A 23,866-nucleotide genomic window follows, 5' to 3' on the forward strand; every position below is an offset into this window, starting at 1 on the left:
ACTGGGAAAAAAAGTTTTTTTTTACGTTTTTTCCTCTTTTTTTAATTTGTATTTGTCCTAAGTGAGGCGTTAGACACACATATGTGATATAAATATATAGCCCTATCTGTCCTCTAAAAAACAATATATAATATGTGTGGGTGCACTTTGTAAGAAAGTATATTACTGACGTGGAAGAATCACACAGCAAAAATGTCAAAAGTGTGTCAGTCATTTACGAACAGAAACCAAAAACAAGCTCAGTCATGAAGGGGTTAAAGGGGTGAATCGACGCACTTCCTGAAACCTGTGCTCTGTAACTAATTGTTACCCTGAGATTTCTGCATTACTAATCATATTTAAACTTCTAAGACATGTTTAAATCCCAGTTGTGATCCCCCCCCCAAAAAATGAGTACTGGCATTTTTTTACATCAAGAGTTTTGAAAGCAAGGGGCAGCAAGGAGGGTGTTGCCGCATTACCAGAGGGCGTGCTTTAAGATGTTCCCATTACAGACAGGATGGAGTGAGGGGAACTGCTTCATTTCAGCAATGTCTAGATAAGCATTTCTCTATTTTCAGTCACGGCCCCTTATAAAAGTATGCAAAACCATTCCTATTGAGCTTGATAAAGAGGTTGTATCCTCGTAACGCGTTGCTCCCGAGCCTCCACCCACGACCATACTGACCTGACCACCCTTCACCCTACCATCATCCCGGCCAACTTTTCATCCAACATCTTCATCACAGCCCGGGCACAGGTCAAGTCTCGGTCCACATAAAGATCGAGCCTCTCCACCCACAGCTGCAGCCCAGCCAGACGCTACTCCGCACATCGCCTGCACTTCCCATCACAGCAGCGGGGACACGGACGAAACTCATGTGTCACTACCCGCTCCCCCGTCCACCCCTCGCCTCTCTCCTCACCATTCCTTTCCTCCTTGAGATGAGCAGCCCCAGGCAGCATACCAGCCTTCAATGAATATATAGCTTGGACTTCATGATCCTCCCCACAGACTGGTCCTCATCTGGTCCTGAGATCCACTCAAAGTAAGTGCTTTATCTCCTTCCATTTTTCCTCTCACAATGTCTAACTTAGCCATATAGCCCCTTCAGCTTTGCACCCTCACGTTCGTTCTTTTTGTTTCACAAGCACAGGTACTCCTCCTGTCTCCCAGGGCCGCAGGCTAGGTAGAGTTACATAATTAATTTTCCCAGGTCCCATCCGAGAGCGCTGTCCGTGCTATCCTTGTGTGCTTTTTATGCAAAATCTTGAGGCACCCAGTATAAAAGGTAAACAATGTAAATGTAAAAAATAAAAAGTGATGCGTGGGAACTCACTGCCCAGAATCAATATCAAACTCTTATTCTAGATAGGGGTCTGGTATGAATTTTAAGTTGGAACCCCAGGCAAAGCCCCTCCTTTCGTTAATCTTTAAAGGAAAACTCTACTTTCTTTTAAAACATAATATACAATATAAAATTAATACACAAGCCATTTTGTAATTTAAAGTTGTTAAAATACCCTTTACAATTCAAACTAAAATTTTCAAAAATGTTATGTAATATAGCAACCAAGATTTCTTCTGCACACTGATGGTGTACAGAATGCCCCCAGAAATGTAATTTCCAGTCTGTGTGATTGACTCACAGGGTTTTCCAGAGGTCTGTACCAAGATACAAGTTCATTTTATTTATTAGAAATTAAAATGTTTGTTTCTATTTCAATATTATTTTAAATAGAAGAGATTATAATAACAAACATTGTATCAATAAAGTATATTGGTACATATAAAACTCGGATGGCAGATGGCAGACAACATCTTTTGAGACATTGTTAACCAAAAGATCATGACATCTAAAGTATAACACATTAGAAAACTGTGAACTCAACAGTGTGATAATACTATCATGTGAAGAAACTTAAGGGACACACCACCGAGACACACCTCGGACCATGGCATATCACAACAACAGAACCCCTGCAGACGGATAACCAAATGAGAAGATGGAAATTAGAAAATTAAGTTGAAGCAGAAAAAGAGAATGGGTGAATAGAACATAGCACAGAAAGAAAAGGAAAGAAAGCGAGCAGATGGACCAGTATGACAGATGGATAGATATCACCAGCAGGGGGGGGGGGGGGGGGGGGGGCCCGGCCCCCAGCCATGGGCCAGGCCTCCAGACCCCAGGAGGAAGGTGCGGAACCATCATCACCACTGCAGTTGAAAAGGTCCATATCCGGATGGGCATAAGATGTCCAAGGCTCCCATATTTTCAAAAACTTTTTATGTTCATCATTCAGGATACATATCAAGCGCTCATTGATCATAATATTATCTACCCTTTGCTTGACCTCACTAAAGGGAATAATCTGTTTTTGACAGTTCCTGGCGATAGTAAATTGGGCATCAAGAAGGATTAGATGAGCTAAGGTGTGTTAAGCTTTAGTAAGGACCAATATAGGAGTATGCAAACGGCCTATCCAAGGGTCTCTAGCAATGGGGCAGCCAGATGAGGTTTTAAAGATACGAAAAATGTTGGCCCAGAAATGTATCGCAAAAGGGCACACCCACCATGTGCGTAGCATGTCACCTTCAGGAACTCATCTCCTAAAACATTAATCTGAATAGCTAGGGTTCATATGTGCTAAACAAATGGGAACCATGTACCAATGCATCATAAATTCATAAGCAACTTCAACATTAGTGACATTAATAGAACATTTAAGTAAGGAGCCCGAGTTTGTCTCCCAATCCTCCCCTGGCTTGCAGAGATGAAAATCAGCCTCCAATTTGCCCACATATGTATGACGAGAATGATGAGGCAATTTATTTAAATGTGCATTCAAAGTTGAAATCAATTTATGATCACACGGGTTACAAAGGCATATATGTTCAAAGCTAGTCAGGGGAGTTGAAAGGGGTATGTTGCTAATCAAGGAGGAGACCCAATGATGAATTTTAAGATTTCTAAAATATTCTGAGGCTGGAGGATTCTAATGTTCCAGAATATGGTCCTAGGTGATAATAGTGGAGGAGGATAGGAGATGGCGCACCACTAGGTAACCCTCATCATGTGAGTTCAACTCGAACATCGGCAGTTTGTGTGTTCGGCGAACACACGAACTGTCAGGGCGTTCTGCGGTCTCTTCACCTGCCGAGCGCCCTGCAAGGCACTGTGCCTTGTGAGCCCTGACTGGCTGAAGCCTTGCACCTGACCACAGGTCAGGCGCAAGACTGCCCAATCAAGGCTCAGAGAACAGTGAGAGCCAAGATTGGGCAAAGTCATGACGTGTAATGCCGTGGCAATATTAGGAATCACAGCTGCGGAGGCTATAAGCAGGTATGGTTGTGGCGGAGGGTACGGCGTCAGGGTCGGGTTCCAGGCATCACTCTCAAGTCATAAGCGGAGAGTTTGGAACCCTACCATCATGTGCCGCGGTGAACAAGGTCTATTCACGGTTCAAATAATGGAAATTTAAGGTACAACGGTTAATTATCATAAATCATAATTCAGCAGAGTTGAATTTTCAGCACTCTAAGTTCTCAGAGTATTCTTATCATACACTGGTGCACTTTCATAGGCAAACTATAGTGATTGCAGTTCATATGTTTCACCCCTAGAGGGAGTGAGAGTCCAATCCAATACAAGAGATGGAAATCCTTTCAAGCCAGTCTAAGTACTGCAGATCTCAGGCGAGCTGCAGTAGTGTCTCTGTCTCAGTCACAGAGACGGTATACTTGCTGTTTAGCAGGTCCAAAATCGGAAGGTCCAGGCTCTGGGGTTCTCAGTCCAAAATGCAGGGAGCAGGATGTCAGATGGCGTTCATAGAAGAATAATAGAACGCCATACTGACCCGGCTTCCTGCCTTTTATATGGAATGGGAAGGGGAGGTGCTGGTGATGCAGGGCGGCCCCGATGCGTTCCACGCTGGAACGCATCGGCGATTCTACTTCCTGATCGCGGCTGCGGTCCCCCTGTGGAACGCAAGCCGCGATCGTTACAACACGTCTTTGTATGAGGCGACATGAAACCACTACAATATCTAAGACTATCCCAGATTGTAAAGTTATGTGATAGAAAGTGAATGAGTCCCCCAGGTCTGTGCCGAGTTGGCAACCAGGGAAGTGCTTGAGGAGGGAAAGGAGAATGATCTGGTATATCTAAGCATGTCCAGAGAGGGGCCCCTTGATGACAATGGAGAGCTATCAATGGTAGCAATTAGGAGGCCTGGTAGTAGCATGCCATGTAATGTCAGGTAGACCAATACCTCCCTTTCTTCTATGTATATATAATGTGGCCCTAGGTACTCTAGGTCTGGTAGAGTGCCAAACTAATGTGTTAATAGATCTCTGAAATGAAGGGGATGCGGAAGTAATATAGAAGTTTTGGGAGAAGAGTCATTTTCACGGCAGCAACCCACCCAAACCAAGACAATCCCAAGGAGGACCAGGAGGACAAAGAAGACTTAATAGAGCAAAATAATGGTGGGTAATTTGTCACATATAGCGTGTCATAAGTGGGTGTTTACAAACTCCTAAATATTATATACTCTTCCTAGCCCAGGTAAATGAAAAGCTTTGTTGTAGTTTAGTAAGACAGCGGCAGGATAGAGTTGAATTCTGAGCAGAGGATTTCCCCCAATTGACTGCGAGTCCCAAAATTGAGGAAAAGGAGGAAAGCGTATGCATTAAATTTGGAGTAGAGATGAAAGGTTGGGTAATTGTAACTAAGATGTCATCTGCGAACAGGGTGATTTTAGACTCCATTCCTGCTAACTCAACTCCATAAATTGCTGAATTATTATGAATTAGGATGGCTAAAGGCTCAATGGCCAAAACAAAAAGAATAGGGGAAAGGGGGAAACCTTGCCTTATACCCCTAGCTATGGGAAATAACTCTGAATTAGATCCAAGGTATTTCACATACGCGGTAGGATTAGCATATAGTACCAAAATCCAATTTAGAAAGAGGTCCTAAAACCCCCACCTTCGGAGAACGAAGTCCAGATAGCCCCATAATATAGAATCAAAAGCACGTTGCAAGTCCAGAGAAAGAAGATTGCTAGGGATATGTCTAGAAGTCAAAGCATGCACTAGATGGATAGTTTTGTGGATTTATCCACAGCTTGTTTCTGGGCGATAAATGCCACCTGGTCCCTATGAATAATAGAAGGAGTTAATCCTATTCACTAAAACCTTGGGCAATATTTTAATATCAACATTCAAAAACAAGATATGCCTATAGTTACTAGGATCTAGACATGTGCACTGCCAAAAAATTAGTTTAGTTTCGTTTCGTTTTAAATTCGAATTTGTGTTATTTCGTTTTTCGGGATTCGGGTGTGAAAGTCAATTCGGATTCGGAATTCGGTATTGGTAGTTCGTTCGAACGTTCGTTTCGTTTTCGGTTCTTATTCATTTCGTTCATACGTTCGTTCGTTTGCAGCAAAGTGACATTTGAGGGGGGAAAATGTTTTTCTCCTCTAATGTCACTTTGCTCCAACAAACGCAACGAATAAGAAACGAAAACAAAACGAACGTTTGAACGAACTACCGCTACCGAATTTCGGAAACGGAAATTCGGATTCGTTTGCATTCGTTATATCTGTAATTCAGAATTCGGATACATCCGAATGTCCGAATTTCCGAAAATTCGTCCGAATTTTTATTCGGAACGAAACGAATCGCGCATGTCTACTAGGATCTAAAGGATCCTTGTCAGGCTTTGCCATCATGGAAATGTAAGCTAATGAAGAAGAATGTAGCTTCTGGCCATTTTTCAGAGCGTTAAACATGTTTGTGAAGTGGGGTGCTAAAAGGAGGGACACTTTTTTGTAATAGAGTGGGGAGTACCCCTTCCAGGCCAGGAACTTTGGACGAATTCAAAGATTTAATGGAGGACAGCACCTCCTCTGGAGTGATTTCAGAATTAAGTAAATCTATGGAGGTTTGTGAAAGAGAAGGAAGAGTAATGCTCTCAAACAATGCTTCCGTTTCCCTGGATCAAAAGGGCCCCATGGTATCATAAGGGGTGCTAAATTATCTCTAAACCCTCGGATATTTTTTTCAGGATTTGTCGTAGTTTGACCTGACAAATCTCTAAGTTTAACTGGTCCGTGACGAGAGGGAAGATAATTCAGTTCTCGGGCAAGCTGAGAACCAGGTTTATTCATCCTAGAATACAATTTTTTTGACGGGTCCAGCGGAGGCTCTTTTCAGCAACATGGTCCAATAAGAGATTCAGCTCTATTCGAACCGTATTAAGTTGGGTCAGTAGAGCAGGATCCTGCTGGGACATAAAGAGGATTCCTAATGGGCAAGTTAGAGACTTTTAAAAGGTTAACTATTTTTAAAGGGATTCTGCAACTTGCCTCATTAGAACACTGAGAGTGCAGCAGGTGGTTATAATGATCCAGACCCCCCCATTAAGGAATCAGTCTGGAAAGGACATGGTGAAACCGATTTTCTTCAAAACAGAAACAGCTAGGAATCTGAAAAAATGTTTGTTAAAATCCCGGAAAGGGATTGCTTTTTTCTTAAGTGGAGCTATATTTAAAAAATGGAGTACTGTATTTGCCGGCGTATAAGGCGACTGGGCGTATAAAACGACCCCCTAATTATTCATTTAACACATAGGTTTTTGGCTCTACTCGTCGTATAAGATGAGTAGAGCCCAAAATAAATGTTTAAATACACATTTGTCTGCCCGCTGAATGTGCGGTAATACTGTATGTACGGTAGCTTCAGCTACATACAGTATATGCGCTAATGACCCCAGTGCACCCCATGATTTTAGACCACCCCACAGCATCCTGCATCATCTAGTGACTCCAGTGCACCGCAGAGCATCCTATGTCACCTAGTTGCCCCAGGGCACCCCTATGCACCCTGTGTCTCCTGTGCACTCAACAGCATACTGTGTTCTCTACTGACCCCAGTGCACCCCAAAGTATCTTCTCATCTAGTGACCTCCCACTAACCTGTCAGCCCCCTGGATGTGCTGTAATACTGTACGTACGGTAGCTTCGGCTACATACAGTATACCGTGCTGAGCCAATCACGGCGAGCGATGTATTCTATTAATGAATACAAAGCCTGCTCGGATTGGCATAGGTTGTGTACATCGCTTGCCGTGATTGGCTCAGCGCGGTATACGGTATGTAGCCGAAGCTACCGTACATACAGTATTACCGCATATCCAGCCGGATGAAAGATTAGATTGTATACCCGGCGTATAAGACGACCCCCGATTTTTGGGGATGTTTTTAAGTATAAAAAGTTGTCTTATACGCCAGCAAATACGGTATCAATATTTGCTGGACAGGTTAAGCTGTGGCCAAATATAGTTGTGTTCATAAGGATATGCTTCTTCAGATAACAATAACAGATGAACACAAAATGGCAGATGAATGTTTCTCTTAAAATGAAGGGAAAAGCCTTGCATATCTAAAAATCCAACACACTACATAGTGGTCAGGCTAGGTATTCCATATACATTTCAAAGTCATATTTTTGTTTTGACTGGAGTGTACCCTTAACATAAATAATGTATTCTATTTACAGCAGATTCAGCATATAAATAAACTTTCTTCTCTTTGTCTTTCAGTGTGTACCTTTAGAACAAAATGTACTTTATAACTGCATATAATAGGCTATATGCTGTGCATTACTACACCATAAAGACTTTTATCTGAATTTTAGGTATCAGACAACAGTTAGCTGAACTCTAAGAGTACTTTAGTTATTGCCTAGATATTAGTGAAATATAAACAGTATACCTTTAAGAAATTATAACTCCTATAACAATGATGACACTGGAAATGTGGCTAATACTCTGGAATAATGTATTTTCATCAACTGAATGCAAATCTGTTTTAGCTATTATTGTATGCATTAATTTACTGTTAAATGCATTATTAGTCTTAATTAATTTAATTACCATAACATCATGAAAATGAATACCAGTCATAAGCAATGATAACATAAAATCAATTAATGCTATAGCGAATGAAAAATTAGGTCAACTGTTCCTTGTGCACAATGATATTACATCTACTGGCACCTTTTTTTGACCTGTAGGGAGTGTATTGAAGGTCAAAAGTATTACTAATGTTTCTATTTCAGAACAGTTCCATAATGCCTAAATAATATGTCAAAAAGATCAAACTGAGATTCTGAAAGGAAATCCTCTCTTTTATGTAGAAGTCAAAGGGATCAGTGCAAGTAAGCAACATTATTAACATTTATTAGTACGGTGCAAGCAAATTTTTGAGATTAGAAGATTCAAACCCCAAGTGTATGGCATTTTGTTTGCTAAAGGACAGTGTGCTAAACTATTGTATTTTTATATAAAAGACCACCATGTTGTCATCTATTTTGCATCTTAGTGATGCTGATTTTCTTCAGCCTCTTTTAGTCATATCCTGTCTATACGCATACATCCCAGCATCGGCTGCACATCATAGCTCAGAAATAGCTTCTTGAAGGTGACAATAATGGACCGTTGGTGTCACCTTCAAGAAGCTTTTTCTGAGCTATGATGTGCAGCCGATGCTGGGGTGCATCGTATAATAATGGACCGTTGGCACACCCAGTTGCATGCACCACCGGGGGCAAATGTGGTTGGTGATAACTTTTGAAATTACATTAGCATGTTAATGTAGCAAAATGTAAATGTGCCACGCTAATATAAAATAAACAGGTGAAAATTTTTTCACAGTGTAACAAAAAAACTTACAATTTATACATAAACAGAAATATAGTGACAAAAGTTATATCTCACATTAAGTCCAAAACATAGTATCTCCCACTAGTGTCCATATAGTGATGATGATGTTCAGGAAAAGTTGTAAACACCTACTTTTTCTGTGCATGGGGAAAGCAACATCCACACAGAACTTCCTTTGTAGTGCAGCTCACCTTAAACTTAAAACTAGACCTTAGAAGTAAGGTCTAAAAATGCCAATCCCCTTTCATGACCGCGCGGGAGGAAACCCAACACAGCGGTATTAACTCTTCTTTTGATAAGATGTTATGCCTCAGTCTTCACAAGACCGGTGTAGCATGTTAAACTTATATGAAATTTTAGTGAATTGGTTTAGATCTACTTAGCTTACGGAGCTTAACTCCAGGCAGGTATAAAACACTAATTAATGAACTTATGTTTCCATTAAAAATGATAAAATACACTTTTAAATTCAACTAGTGTATTACCTGAATTTGACTAGGTATCAGCCTCTTGCAACGGTCTTTAAAGTAGTAATCAGACTAGGAGAGGGAGGGTTATCTCTAGGAGCCAATCTGTTGTGCTGATAGAAGGTGGGAGCACTGTGAGCAGAGGGGTCAACCTTTGCTGCACACAGGCTGTAAGCAAGGGAGTGATCAAGCATTATTGCTTAACTGCAATAGAAAAAAAGTCTGGTGACAAGCCAAGATCTACTGTCGATGTAAATCTCAGGGCTTGGTGGAGGGAAGTGCAATTTATATCAGACAGCAGATTGTCATGATTGACGCTGGATCTCTAGATGATGTGAATAAACTCTAAATGAGTTTATGGGCAATTGAAGTTCATTGACATTAATTGAACTTTGACATTAATTGACAAAAAATAACTTTTTTTGTTTTAAATATGTTATTTTTTTTCTTTTTTGCTTTTGAAGTCTCTTTAGACATTTTATGCAATTTGTTTGCTGGGTGCATAGACTTGGCTTTAATTAGGAAGCAGATTTGTATCCCATATGCTTTACTTATATGTAATTAGCACCAATATGGCCGCCAGAACACACAGTAAATCCTGATAACATCACAGATGTTTACATAGTGCTACACAGTCGCTTCTATATGTAGCTGAACTGCAATACCAGGAGCTGGTCAATTTAGTCCCTTTGCTTATTTCTGGATCTTGACAGTCAATTAACCTTTTCCAGTGGGACATGGGAGTAAACCCACTTGCAGCCTTTTTAATGACACTACTGTGGCTGATAGCACATTCTGCAGAGCATTAAAAAGGGCAGAATGGATTAGAAATTTAAAGTGGGAATGTCTGTAAACAAATTGGTTCCTGCTCAGGGTGCAAAGCCTGGAATATATTATGCTCTCAAGGTCAGTTGTTTTTAATTTTCTCATAACAGTCTCAGAAAGATGCTGACTGCACTGGAGTAAGCACCTACAAGTTTGTTTATAAATTATGATCAATTTTTTATTTTTTTTTTGTTCCTTCATTTTCACTTGGTGATCCAGCCAGTAGGTTATTGTAGGACCGAGCTGTCCTGCAAAAATTTTAGTGAGAAAGTCGAGACAAAATTATTTAACACTGACAGGGGTACTTACAATCACTGGCAGAACTACCACTACCGATGCGGTCGCTATGGGGCCCGCAGCACTGGGGGGGGCCCAGATCCCCGCTGCTCTCCGCCGCTTGTATGGGCTGAGGCAGCGGGTATCTGAAAAAAAGGATGGCGGAGGAGCCGCTGCCATCCTGAAACTGACAGGAGGACAGCGGCTCCGCTCTCCACCCCGCCTGCCGCTCAACCATGGAGGCGCTGTCCTCCTGTCAGTTTCAGGATGACATCGGCTGTGTGCGTGGCCAAGCGGAGGATCGGTAAGTATCATTGATATTTACCGATCCTCCATGTACAGCACAAACACTGGAGTGATCGTCTGATCAATCCAGTGTTTGTAAATAACTGGGGACACATAGCACTATGTGTCCCCAGTTATGAATGAACAGGAGGTGATTTACATCACTTCCTGTTCATTCATTAATTTCTCAATGGGGAGAAGCACTCAGTACAGAGGCTTTTCCCCATTGAGAATCTGCTTGATAGTAAATATCTTACTATCAGCAGTTTGTGAATGAATGGGAAGCCTCTGTACTCCCCATTCACTGAGTGCTGAGGCTGCAGAAAAAGACATTGAGGACTCTGTGTCCTCAATGTCTTTTTCTATTTCAAAAGGGAAATGTCAGGGGTCTGTTTAGACCCCTAAAATTTCCCCAAAGCCCCCCCCCCAACAGTAAAATAATAATAAATTAAAAATGTGTAAATAATTTTTAAAAAAAGCACAACCCCCCCCCCACACACACATATTGTGGTGTATGCCAGGCACATGCGCTGCAGTGCATTGTTAGAACGCATCGCAGTGCATGATTTTTTTATTTTTGTAAAAAAACATTAATCTAACTGTGGCAGCACATGGCAAAGCTTTGTGACGCATTGCCGTGCGTTGTGATACCTTATGTTGTAATTAAATGTACGCCTGTATAATTTTATCACAACACAAACACTAACACAGTGCGAAAACCATATATACCATAAATCACTTATTTACAGTTTAGTGTTTTTTCATTTTTTTTATAATCCCCCTTTCCTCAGCCTCTCATTAGTGTGGCAGTATTAAAGTAAAGTGTTAGGCATCATTCAGGCGCCATTCACACCAGGGCGGAAGCGTTTCACTGTGGTTTCTGCACGATTTTTGAAAGAGCATTTTTGGCTGTTTTTTGTCGCGTTTCAGCGCTGAAACACAATTAAAAAAACTAAAAAAACGTGCTGATCAGCACATTTCTTTTAAAATGGGGGCGGGAGGTTTGGGGGGGGGGAGGGGGGCTTACAAAATTTTGCTATGGGGCCCTGGGATTTCTAGTTACGCCCCTGCTTACAATGCTTAGTTTGTATCCATTTATGTAAAACTTTTACCCAATAATGAAAACAAAACAACTGTTGCTGTAATTGCTTAAAAAGTGCTAGTTGGGGTTCAGATTTAATTCGTTAGTCAGGTACATCTAAATTCAATAAAGTGCATCTAACACAACCCTCTGGACTGGATGACAATGCTGCTATCCAAGGGTGGCTTCATTGCTCCTCCATAGAGTGGATCACCATTGAGAAAAACTATAAAAAGAAAACTAACGCAGTCACCACATTTAAGAATTGGTAAGCTGCAGTGTTACATTTTTGTTTTGGGCTTTAGATATGCATTAAAAGTAATGTAGGCACTTTATAAAAATAAAAAATTGTAACAAAATAGGTAAAAATAAAACTGAAATAAAACCAGTTTTGTAACATACTTTCAGGCTCTTCTATTTAGATAAAGAGCAATATGAAAAAACATTTCAGAATTCACATTTCACTGATTTGACTTCAGTAAACTGATGACTACGCTGAAGCTATTTTGGACATATTAAAAGAACCAACTGACTGGAAAAGATAATGTTTTGAAAAGGTGAAGGGAAAAGATGAAGATGACAGCACTATGATAGATGGGTATAGTCACGAAAATCATGAATATGCCATCGCAAAGCAAGCAACGCTTGGCTTGCTGGACATTCAGTGAACATTCACCGGACATTTCGTGAACATTCAACAAACATTTTAACTAATCCGAAAATTCATAACGCAGCACCGGAATCGCACTGAAGTCTATAGGATCCAAATCTTGTAATTTTTTTTCTGTCCTTTTTCAATCAAATGCATGGTGTTTTCTTTCCCCCTTTTTTTATATGTGACTTTTATTTTATTTAACTTTTTTATATGTTACTTTAATTTTTTAATTTTTTTATTTTTTGCACTTATTGTTATTGCTATTATATAGGGGGATAACAATCCCCCTATATAATAGCAAAAGCACACTGACAGGTCCTCTTTATGGAGACATTAGGGGTCTCTAGGACCTAGGGTCTAGGGTCACCTGTGGATCCCGGGATTCAAGGTGAGGGGCAACCCGCCAATGCTGCAGTGCCGTCCATCCGTTTTTTTACAACGGGCGGACGGCAAGTGGCTAAAGGAAGAACTCCATAGATACTCCATGGTCTCTGGATATAAACTCTGGATATAAACTAAACTTGGGTAAAACAGAAGTGTTCCCACTTAATGTAACCCCCACCACCTTACCTCATTGCAAACCTCGTTCCCTTCCAGTTGGAAAAGTGATACAATTAAATATTTGGGTATTTTAATTACAAATAATGTACACTCCCTATATGCGGCTAATTATAAGCCACTGTTTCAGTCATTACGATTTCAACTGCAGAGGTGGAGGTCATTGAGACTGTCATTTACATGAAGATTAACTTCAATTAAGATGACACTGCTACCAAAATTGTTATATCATTTTACCACATTGCCAGTGAAAATCCCAACCCCCGATCTCAGATCTCTTCAAAGAGATGTTATAAACTTCATATGGGATGGAAAGAGACATAGTATATCACAACAGATACTTTATGCTCCGACCGCTCGGGGGGGGGTCAGGCACTGCCGCATTTTTTCAACTATTATCAGGCAGCCCAATTAAGAGTAGTCCCAACGCTCTCAAGGTTTGATCCCGCCACGTGCTGGGCAAGGGTAGAGGGTTTGTGGCTATGACCAATTCACCCCAATGCACTTTTATGGTCCAACCCGGTGCAAGTATCCAGGGATATTCTGCTCTCCTCCACAAGGCTTACGCTAGAAATATGGAACAAGGTTAAAATTACTAGAGGTCTGGCGACGGCTGGATCATCATTGACTTCCTTTCTGCTGAATCCTAGGCTACAGTCAGGCATCTCTAGGGAGTGGGTGGAGATGTGGCAACCCAGAGGCATGTTCCACCTCAGAGACCTACTGGACAGAGTTACTAACAGGCTACAGTCATTTGAATAACTTAAAGAGAAGCATAACCTCCCTACCAGAGCTATTTACTCGTATTTGCAAATTAGACACTTTGCCCAATCAATCTAAAAAAACTTGATATTCCCCTTCTGCACACCATTCCAAACACAATGTTTGGCACCCCACTCCTCCAGGGGCATGATTTCCTTTCTCTACAGCATGTTAAACGAAGACCCAGTAGTGGGCACGGTTGACTTGCCCTATATGTGGAAGTGGGAAGGTGCCCTAGAAACTACGATCTCACCCAAACAATGGGAAAGCGTATGGAGAATGGCAGCAAAGTCTTTAAATTTGCTCGATTTATAGAGAAAACCAGTACAAAATAATGTACCATTGGTATCATACACCAGACTTGCTCCATACGCTTAACTCAAAGCTCTCCCCGAACTGTTGGAGATGCAATGGTGCCAGAGGCACCTTATTCCATATATTCTGGGCTTGCCCGAAACTACTGCCATATTGGGGGGAGGTCAAACATACCCTGGAGCAGCTGGTGGGGCGAACGCTTTCCAACCACCCCATACACTACTTACTAGGCTTGCCCTTCCCTGGACTCTCTAGGATAGATAGAAAGCTAGTCATGCATATCCTCACAGCAGCTCACTGTCTTATTCCACTACAATGGAAACGGAATTACCCACCTTCTAGACTAGAACTATTTGCTAGAATCAAGGATGTCCAGGTGATGGAGTATTTAACAGCTAGGCTGAACAATACAATTGGGGCACATGAGGAGGTATGGAAAGCGTGGCATGCCCACGAAGTGAACACAGACTGAAGGAGAGGGAGTGGTTCATTGGAGACAGAGGTATGGACACAGTTGGGGACTACTTAGGAGGGGAGGGATGCGGAGGACAAAGGCTTGGATGGAGACCTGGTTCATGCTGTACATTTAGAAGGTCATCCTGGAAGAAGCTCGTATACACTTTCATTTCTTTTCTTCTTTCATTTCTTTATTCTTGCTAAGTTATGTATGTATTAAATAAAGTTATAATGCTTCAAGATAAAAGGTTATCTGCAAGCCACTGAGCAACTTAAATAGAGAACTGCTGGAAAGACTGAAACATAGTCCATACAGTAATGACAAGGTTTAACACTATAAGACTGTTTGGATGTAAAAAAAAAAAAGGGGACTACCCCATTTTGTGCTTAGCATGGAAACAGCCCTCTGATACATATCGTTACATATCGCCGCGAACGTCGCAGTGAGAGCAATCATTTTAGGGCCATCAATCACTGATAACACTAAACTGATGAGCGGTAACAGCTTTTAAAGCGTCGCCTATGGCCAATTTTGGGTATTATCGTTTTTTGAGGTTTCGCGCGCGCACGCAATTTTAAGGCTTGACATGTTTGGTGTCTTTTTACCCGACGTGACCCCGTCTTTTATATTTTACCAAAAAATTGGGTAATAATAAATGGTTTATCATTTAATATAGGGGAAACTGTTTTTTTTTTTTTAAATTTCAGTAATTTCTCCTTAATATAGTAAAAAAATAAAAAACCCAGTGGTGAATAAATACACCAAAAGAAAGCTCTATCTGTCCCTAAAAAAGGGTATAAAATTCATTTCAGTACAGCGCTGCATGACGAAATAAATGTCAGTCAAAGTACTGCAGCGCTGAATACTGAAAAATGGCCTGGATGGGAAGGGGGTTTAACACCGCGGATGTCAACTGGTTAAATATGAAAGAAACCTTTGTGGGGATGTTATAGAAAGTATGACGTAATCCGCAAATAATATCAGGGGACTTGCGTATGCGCGCTGCAAGGGGTTCAATGCAAAGAGCGTATAAAAGGGGGGACAGAGGGCACCCCTGTCTGGTACCATTGCGTATCTGGAAGGGTACAGAGGTTGCTGTGCGTAATTTTATGGACGCTGACGGAGTGGAATATAGAGCTTGAACTGCTCGGGCAAAGTGGCCTCTAATCCCTATGTGTGACAATGTTGCGTGTAGGAATGGCCAACTGAGTCTATCAAAAGCTTTTTCGGCGTCTAAACTAATTAACAGTGCCTCAAGTTTTTCTTTGTTGATGATATCTACCAGGTCTACTAATCTGCGGGTATTATCCCCTGCTTAACGGTTTAGCACAAAGCCTACTTGGTCGTTATGAATAAGTGACGGTAGTAACAGAGCTAAGCGGTTCGCTAAGGTTTTCGTAAAAATCTTAAAGTCCGAGTTGAGGAGGGCAATGGGTCTATAGTTCGTACATAGTTTACCATCTTTGTCTGGCTTGGGAAACACTGTTATGTGGGATGACAAAAACGATGATGGTATTGCCTCTCCATGTAGAAAACCGTTAAACATATCCATCATATGTGGGAGAAGGGCATCTGTGAACGTCTTATAGTATGAGTATGAGAAACCGTCTGGGCCTGGTGATTTCCCTGTAGGGAGGGCTCGAATAATATTTTGAAGTTCTTCTGGAGTAATGTGCGCATTTAAGGCACCCAATGCCTCGTTTTGTAAGTTGCAGCATATCCCACTCCGCCAGGTAATTCTGTACACGGGATATTAGTTGCCCATCAGTTGGTGTAAAAGCTGAGCCCGTTAAGTTATATAGATCATTATAGTTTTCTCTAAATACTCTAGCGATTACATCTGGGTGGTATTGTAAGGTGCCGCCCGCGTCTCTAATTGCCGTCAGCCCCCTGCTACTGGCCTCTTCACGCAGCCTACGGGCCAACAGGGTATGTGCCTTGTCTCCCCTTTCATAATACCTCTGCCTCAAATATGTCATAGACATCTCTACCTTATGGGTCATTAGGTGACGTAACCGAGTTCTAGTCTTGATCAGTGCACGGAGGAGATTTTTGGAAGGTGCCAATGCTAAGAGTTGTTCTTATTGTACTATCTCCTCTTTTTTTTTTTTAGCAAATTATTTTTATTGGCATATAATACATAAGTTGCAATACAAGTATAGCCATTATGTCTCGATACAAGGCTTCTAAGGTAAGGGCTATGTCCGCAGACATCAGCCTGTAACCGTCCGGCCCAGGGGCCTTGGATGGGGGAGAGAGTTTAATGACCTCCAGGACTTCCGTCATAGTGATGTCGCCATTAAGTATCTCTAGGTCCTCTGCAGAAAGGGAAGGTAGTGCAAGAGAATCAAGGAATTTTGCTCCGGCGGGTAAATCACCCTGTTCATGGCCATATAAAGTTTGATAAAACTTGCTAAAGATATTGCCCACCGACACCGGATCTGAGTGGACCACCCCTCCTTCGTCCACCAGATGCAGTATATGCGAGTTGGTGCGCCCGCCCCGAGCCAGATTCGCTAGAAGTCTACCTGCCTTATTCCCAAATTTAAACAGCGCCAGGTCAGCTGGGTTCCTAAGAATCAGGTCATGTTGGTGAAGCCAATGATCGCAGGTCTGTTTGGCTGACAACCAACATGACCTGTGGGCTGGGGATGGGGCATTTTTGTAAGCAAGATATGCTTGTCTAGAAAGCGTGCTGGCTTCCGCGTAACTTCTCCTGATTGACTTTTTCTTAGCATTAGCATATGCCATTATACGACCCCGCAATACCGCCTTTGCAGTTTCCCAAAACAATACCGGATCAGAGACATGAATAGCATTATACTCAGCATAGTCATGCCACCATCCCTGAAGTTCCGCCTGGAATGTTTCGTTCTTTGCCAAATAAGTGGGGAACCTCCAGATGATGGGGTGACTAGGCCTGCCAATATCCCTCAAATTAATCATCACCGGGGCGTGATCTGAGATCACCATGTCTCCAATAGTCACCGATTCCACTTTGGGCAATAGGGAGGGTGATGAGAAAAAAAGATCAATTCTGGACAGCGAGCTGTGAGCGTGAGAGAAATGTGTGTATTCCCTGTCCAGTGGATGAAAATGTCACCATGTATCTGTGAGGCCAATAGCTTCCCTCCAGGTGGACAACCGGGCATCTTGAGCATTTCGGTACGGTGACTTGGGCGGAGTTTCCCAGAAACGGTCCTCCCGAGTAGAGGGAGTCGCATTAAAGTCCCCGCCAATGAGGAGAAAAGAGGGTGGTGGAGGAGAAGCACTTTGCAACAGGAGGTGATCCAGAAAAGATTTGTTCTCAGCATTCGGGCCATAAACATTCCAAAGGTTTAACGTGTGAGCCCCTAGTTGCAGGGATAGTAGGGACCATCTGCCTGTGTCCGGGTCAAAGCGGTGGGAGATAACCGAGTGAGCCAATGATTTGCTAATGAGGGTGACAACCCCCGCTGATTTCCCCGCAGCCGGTGCGCCAAGGGCCGTGCCCACCCAAGACTGTTGCATGCGTTCGATGTCAGGCGTCTTAAGGTGGGTCTCCTGGAGGAGGGCAATATCTACTTTTAGCTTCTTGAGATGACGGAGAATTTGACGCCGTTTGTTGGGAGATCGCAGTCCCTTAACGTTCCAAGTTACTATGTTCAGGGCGGTTCCCATAGCATCCGTAGCGGAATTGAGTAGATGTCGTGTGTTAAATGCCAGATGTAGGTCCGGGTGCTCACGGGTGTCCCAATGCTCCCGAGGATACCCTGCAGCGTAGTTGCTTGATGAACATCTGGAGGTGTAGAGGAAGCGTGTGGTGGACTACAATAAAGGGGGACATGTCTCCAGACATGGGAGATCACGATATGGAGAGGAAGGTACAGCGAGACTCGATTGTGTTGGTTTGAGAACTTAGAAAACAAAAATACAACAAAAGAGAAAAAAAAAAAGAGAACATCCATGGTACGTGACTACTTTTTTTCCCGATGCGAGCGTACTAAAGCTGACCACACGTGAGAACGAGTCTGGTACTCACGGATCTGTGTCAGCTCTGTGCTTGAAACGAAAGTATGGAAAACGCACCATCCCACCATCTTGGGTATGAGCTAGTCCTTCGTGCCTAGAAGAGCCATATAAACAACAAAACATATGGATGGAAAATACCTGCAGAGAGGCATCAAATAGGCCCGGAACATCTGCGCCACAACCGACACCAGCCCCACAGTGGGTAGAATAAGAAGGAGATACAATCTCGCCTCGTGATCCTTCATGTCCTCTTCTTGCGAGGAGGACTCTTAGACGGGGATGCTGACGAGAAATTCCCCCAGGAGTCGAGGAAGCATTGCGCTTGAGCTGTGGATGTGAAACGCCAGGCCTTGCCGTCTTCCGTAGAGAAGCGGAGCACTGCAGGGTACTGGAGCGCGAATCTTATGACGAACCAGAGCTTGGCATACGTCATGGAAGGATTTCCGCATGTGTCCGCCTGTGTCACTCTCCTGCAGCATGTCTTTGGCGGCCATATTGGCTGCATCTGTTGTGTCCCCTCCATCTGTTGTGTCCCCTCCATCAGGGGAGCGCCCTGAGAGCACTCTGCGGGCTCGCGGTTGGCGATCGATGTACCTGTCCATCTTTGGGGAGTGAGCGGCAGGCTGTGTGAGGCTGGCCGGGTGTGTGAGACGATCCGTTGTGCAGTTTTAGGCAGATGGCGGGACGGAGCTCCGGTGCGCTCGTCTATAGCATCGGGCGCCAAAACCGGAAGTCCACTATCTCCTCTTTCAATCGTATTATGATGGCCTGCCTATCTTTTTTAAGTTTTGACGCTAATGCAATACAATGACACCTAATCGTGGCCTTATGGGCCTCCCATAGCATCGATGTTTGTGAGACCGTGCCCTTGTTTAGTTTGAAGTATGAATCAATTGCTTTCAATATGTCTTGCCGAGGAACCTCATCTTTTGTTAGACTTTCATTCAACCGCCAGTGGCAGTTTCTGATCCAAGTAGGTTCTAAGCGAAGAGTCAGATCGATCGGTGCATGGTCTGACCATGAGATTACCCCTATGTCTGCCGAGATCATATTCCTTAGGACTGGTGTGTTCACTAGAAAATAATCCAGTCTAGTGTGAGTGTGGTGCACCGGGGAATAAAAGGTGTAGCGTTTCTCTGAGGGGTGAAGTACACGCCATGAATCTAGTAAGGAATGCCGTCTTAACTAGGTCAGTGAGTTTGGTCAGGATTTGAGTGAGGAAACGGATCTGTCCCGAGTTCGGGGCATAGATATTACAAAGTGTAGTTGGTACATCCTGCCACACACCATGTAAGACTACATATCTTCCCCCCTTGTCCGTATGAACCGTATTGGGTAAGAATGAGCAGGTATCTTTAAGCAGTATTGCTACCCTTGCTTTCTTCTTATTCTGGGAGGCATAGTATATTCTGGGGTATAAAGAGAGTAAAAACTTAAAGGTATTTTGCGGGGTAAAATGCGTCTCTTGTAAAAAGACTAAGTCTGGATTAGCGCTCTTCAGTTCCCGATAAGCTAGGCTGCGTTTAAAGGGAGAGTTCAATCCCTTAACATTAAGGGAGAACAGTTTAATAGCAGTGGGATCCATTGTGATGTGCGTGTTGGGAGCGGCTTCCGATATGGAGGGCCATTGTGTATGTCCAACCCTCAGAGAAAAGGCCTGGGGGACTAACCTGGCAGCTGTTGCATCTGGCGAGGCGGATGGCGATCAGGTCCTGGAAGAGTTGGGAAGTCAAGGTAGAGCAGAGAAGAGAGAAATTGAGTTGAGTCATTCTATAAATGAAATGCTGCAATGTATACCATGAGAGATCCTGATATATCTGAAGAGGTGTTCCCTCGAATTCAATGTTCTGCATATTGCGAGTTTTCCGCAGTATTTCCTCCTTAACCGAAAAGTAGTGGAGTCTGCAGATAACATCTCTCGGAGTAGAAGTGGATCCTCTCGGGCGTAGTGCTCTATGTGCTCGATCCAACTCAATGTTCTGTGATGCTGGGGCCCCAAGCACAGAATGAAACAGTAGTTGCAATTTTGATTGAAGGTCCTCCGAGCCATCCGCTTCTGGCAGTCCTTTAATTCTCAAATTGTTCCGTCTACCTCTATTGTCGAGGTCTTCAACCCTGCGTTGTAGTTCTCGGTTCTCAAAGGCGTGATCGATATGTTGAGATTGGAGCTTATGGACCTCCTTTTTTGTTGTCTGAAGATCGTCCTCTACATCCGTCACCTGTTGTGCTGGTTGCTGGAAGTCATTGCGAAGTGAGGATATTTCTGTTTTACAAGTTGTCCTGACTTCCTGTATTAGAAGCCGGAAATCCTTCTTTGTAGGAATATGTTTAATGTATTCCCTCCATGAAGAATAGTCAACTTCATCTATTATTGTGGCTGATTGTGTCTCTGCCAGTTCTCCAGCATGGCGTTGAGCTAGGGTCTCCAGGGTGTCTTGCATGACTACTTGCTGTATTGGGACTTTCTGTGGGAGTGCTTGTTTCAGCGTTGCCGCTAGATGGCGCTGCGGCTTTGGAAGTGGATGATCGGATTGATCCTGTTGTTCAGAGTGAGAGCCCTGGAGTGGGGGGGATCGCTGACTACGTGAGTCCCCGGATTTGAGGCCCCTCTACGGCCTAGGCGTGTTACCCGGTGGAAGGGCCCATGATTGTGGAGAGGAGAGTGAGAGGGTGTCCGGCAGCGGTATCGAAGCCTCCGGGGTCAAAGGGATGGTATCTCCATTACCCCCTGGATGTTCCAGCATGGGTGCCTTCTGGGATCCTATGTGAGTAGGCGAAGGCCACGCTGTGTCTCCCCCCTCCACACCCCACGTACTCACGCCATCTTCTGAGTCGCCTACCGAGTCTCGGGACCTGTCCTCTTGTGACATCGGGGTTCCCATCGAGTTTGGAGAGGTCGATTGTGACAGGTCAGAGCCCTCCTGCCTATGCGGAGTGGGAGCTGCAGCCTTCGGCCCTCCACAAGGCGGCTGTTGCTCCGGCGGCGCCAGCTTGCGAGCCTGGGTCCCCTGTGAGTCGCTCAGTTCAAAGAACGATTCAATCGTTTTGGACGCCTTTTTTTTAGATTTCTGCGTTGATTGTATCTTTGAGGACCTGCGAGGTCCATGTTTGCCCATGTTGGCGTTGTTTAGTGGATGAGAGACTGCTATGTTGTGCGGTGATGGACGGAGCTCCTAGAAAGCACGTCTGGTTCAGACGGCCATCAAACCACGCCCCCCAAAATCCAGTGTTCTTAACCAAGCTGTGTCCTGTTACAGAGATGTTCCCTTACTCACTGTCCTAGGGACAACCTTTTTTCCAGATTTGAAGTAAATAGGGATGAGATTCGGGTTCGCTGTCACCAGGGGTTCAAGGTGAGCCCTGGGTGTTTGAGATTTGCGGTTCCAGAGAATGAATCTAGGAGACTAAATTTATTGTTAAATATAATGCACTGCCTGGGCTTTGAACTTAGGTAAATTGGCTTAGAAGGGCCAATAAGGGGGCTTTTGGATAAGCCAGTCCCCTCACTATAACAGGGTGAGGTTACAGCAGCCAAACTGACATTGTGTTTTAACTGTGATAAGGGAAGAATGGAGAGATTAGTGAAGGGCTTGTATGCACTGACAAATTGGTTAAAGTAGATGTAAACCCTTACTGAATGTGACGTAGGTAGCAAAATTATGTGTATCTTAGAGAATTGGGATGATAGAAGCCCTAATGCTGCTGATGTCCTGTAGCCCCTTATTACAGCCTGTGTAAAGTAAAAAAAGTACCAAGGACCTGAATATCAGTATCACCAGCTGTTTTGGTTTTTTTTTTACATGAAAGCTAGCGATCAAAATACAAATAAGCTTTCCATCTCAATAGGGATGCACCGATACCGATATCAGTTCCGATACTGAGTATTTAGGCAAGTACTCATACTCGCCCACATGATCCGATGCCTAGTCCGATACCTGAAGTTCTGGTAACAGGAAGTTGGGCAGCAAGTCATTACATGCTGCCTGGCTTCCTTGTTGGCCGAGAAGCCGGCTCCATGCTCCCTCGTCCCTTGGTGATAATACCTTAGCTCTTAGCTCTTCAGTGATAATACCTTAGCTACTTTTTTCTATCATCCAAGCCGTGCAAACTTAAACAAGGCAGGTATATTTTCTACAATGGAAATGACACTGCAATATATCAAATACATTTGTGAAAAAAATTAAGCAGAGGCAGAACAGTACGTATCCTGCTTGAGTAGGCCAAACTGTGCAAAAACACAAAAGCATTTTTTTTGTCAGCAATTCAATTTGCCAGTATATGTGTACCTGAGGGCCGTCCTGCAGCACAGTCCAAATGTTGAAACTGAAGGCACAGATAGTTATCTATCAAAAAAATTAGAGGTGCAGCTCTTTTTGGATCTGAGAAAGATGATTGATTTTCTGTCAATAGTAAGGAGGGGAAGGAGAAAGAAGGAGGAGAGGTGCCAGGAGGCATGCAAGCTGGCAGCAGTGGCAACAGTGAAAATAAAAGGAGAAAGTGTTTGGTCTTTTCTTAGTTAAACACATATAAGATAAATGAATTGTTTATATCAGTAACAACTGCCGTGGGTTCAAATGATCCAAAGCAATGCAAAAACCCTGCTCACATTGCAAATCCAGCTTCTGACATCTCAGTCCCAGGTGCAGACAACAAGCATGTCTCCACTTCAAGCAATCAAGATTGAAAGCACTCCACATTCCACAGGATCTTGTCTGGGGAAAAAAAAAGTATTTATTTAACGTGCAACAAACACACAGACCATATCTTCCCTCCTTGATCCTTGACCTCTAATGACTTTCACTGTTAAAGTTGACCTTTACCCCCTTTGACTAAAAATCACATCAGCATACAGCTCTGCATGCTGATATTAAATCATCTTGCATTCATTAGCTAAACAAACATATTTTTAGTTCACTTAGAATTTCATTTTTTCACACTTCCTGGTCCACTTTGCCACAAATGTTGTAATCTTGCCCAAGCGTTGCATTCTGGGAAGGTTACATCAACAGAGCATTGCTAGGAAATCTCATCTGTAACCTCAAGTGATCTCAGGGGAAGGCACTTTCCTCCCCTGAGATTATGTGCATGGTCACATATCCTAGTCACATGTGCCAGAGTTCCAGGAAGTAAATTGAGATCTAGTAACCTGCCCTTAGTTAAAATGGCCACTGTGAGAAGAATGGGGAGGCAAAGAAAAATAAGGTATGCAAAAAATAAAAAATTCAGCAATTATCTAGAAGTATGTGTTTGTAGATTGTCATTACTTGACTTTTATAAAGGTGCATTTGTTATTATTTTGAACATATGGGCAAAGTTCCTCTGTAAGGCTTAATCATAGAAATGCATTTGTTGCTCTTTAAATAAAGACTTTTATTTTTTTGGACAAGGTCCTTTGGAGTTCAGCATGCTTTGAATCTTGATCTGCTGTGGGTGTTTTGTTGTCCTCTGTGATTCAAGTCTGAT

The sequence above is a fragment of the Nanorana parkeri genome, unplaced genomic scaffold, assembly GCF_000935625.1.
Source record: "Nanorana parkeri isolate BGI_ZX_2015 unplaced genomic scaffold, ASM93562v1 scaffold860, whole genome shotgun sequence".
Taxonomy (NCBI): Eukaryota; Metazoa; Chordata; class Amphibia; order Anura; family Dicroglossidae; genus Nanorana; species Nanorana parkeri.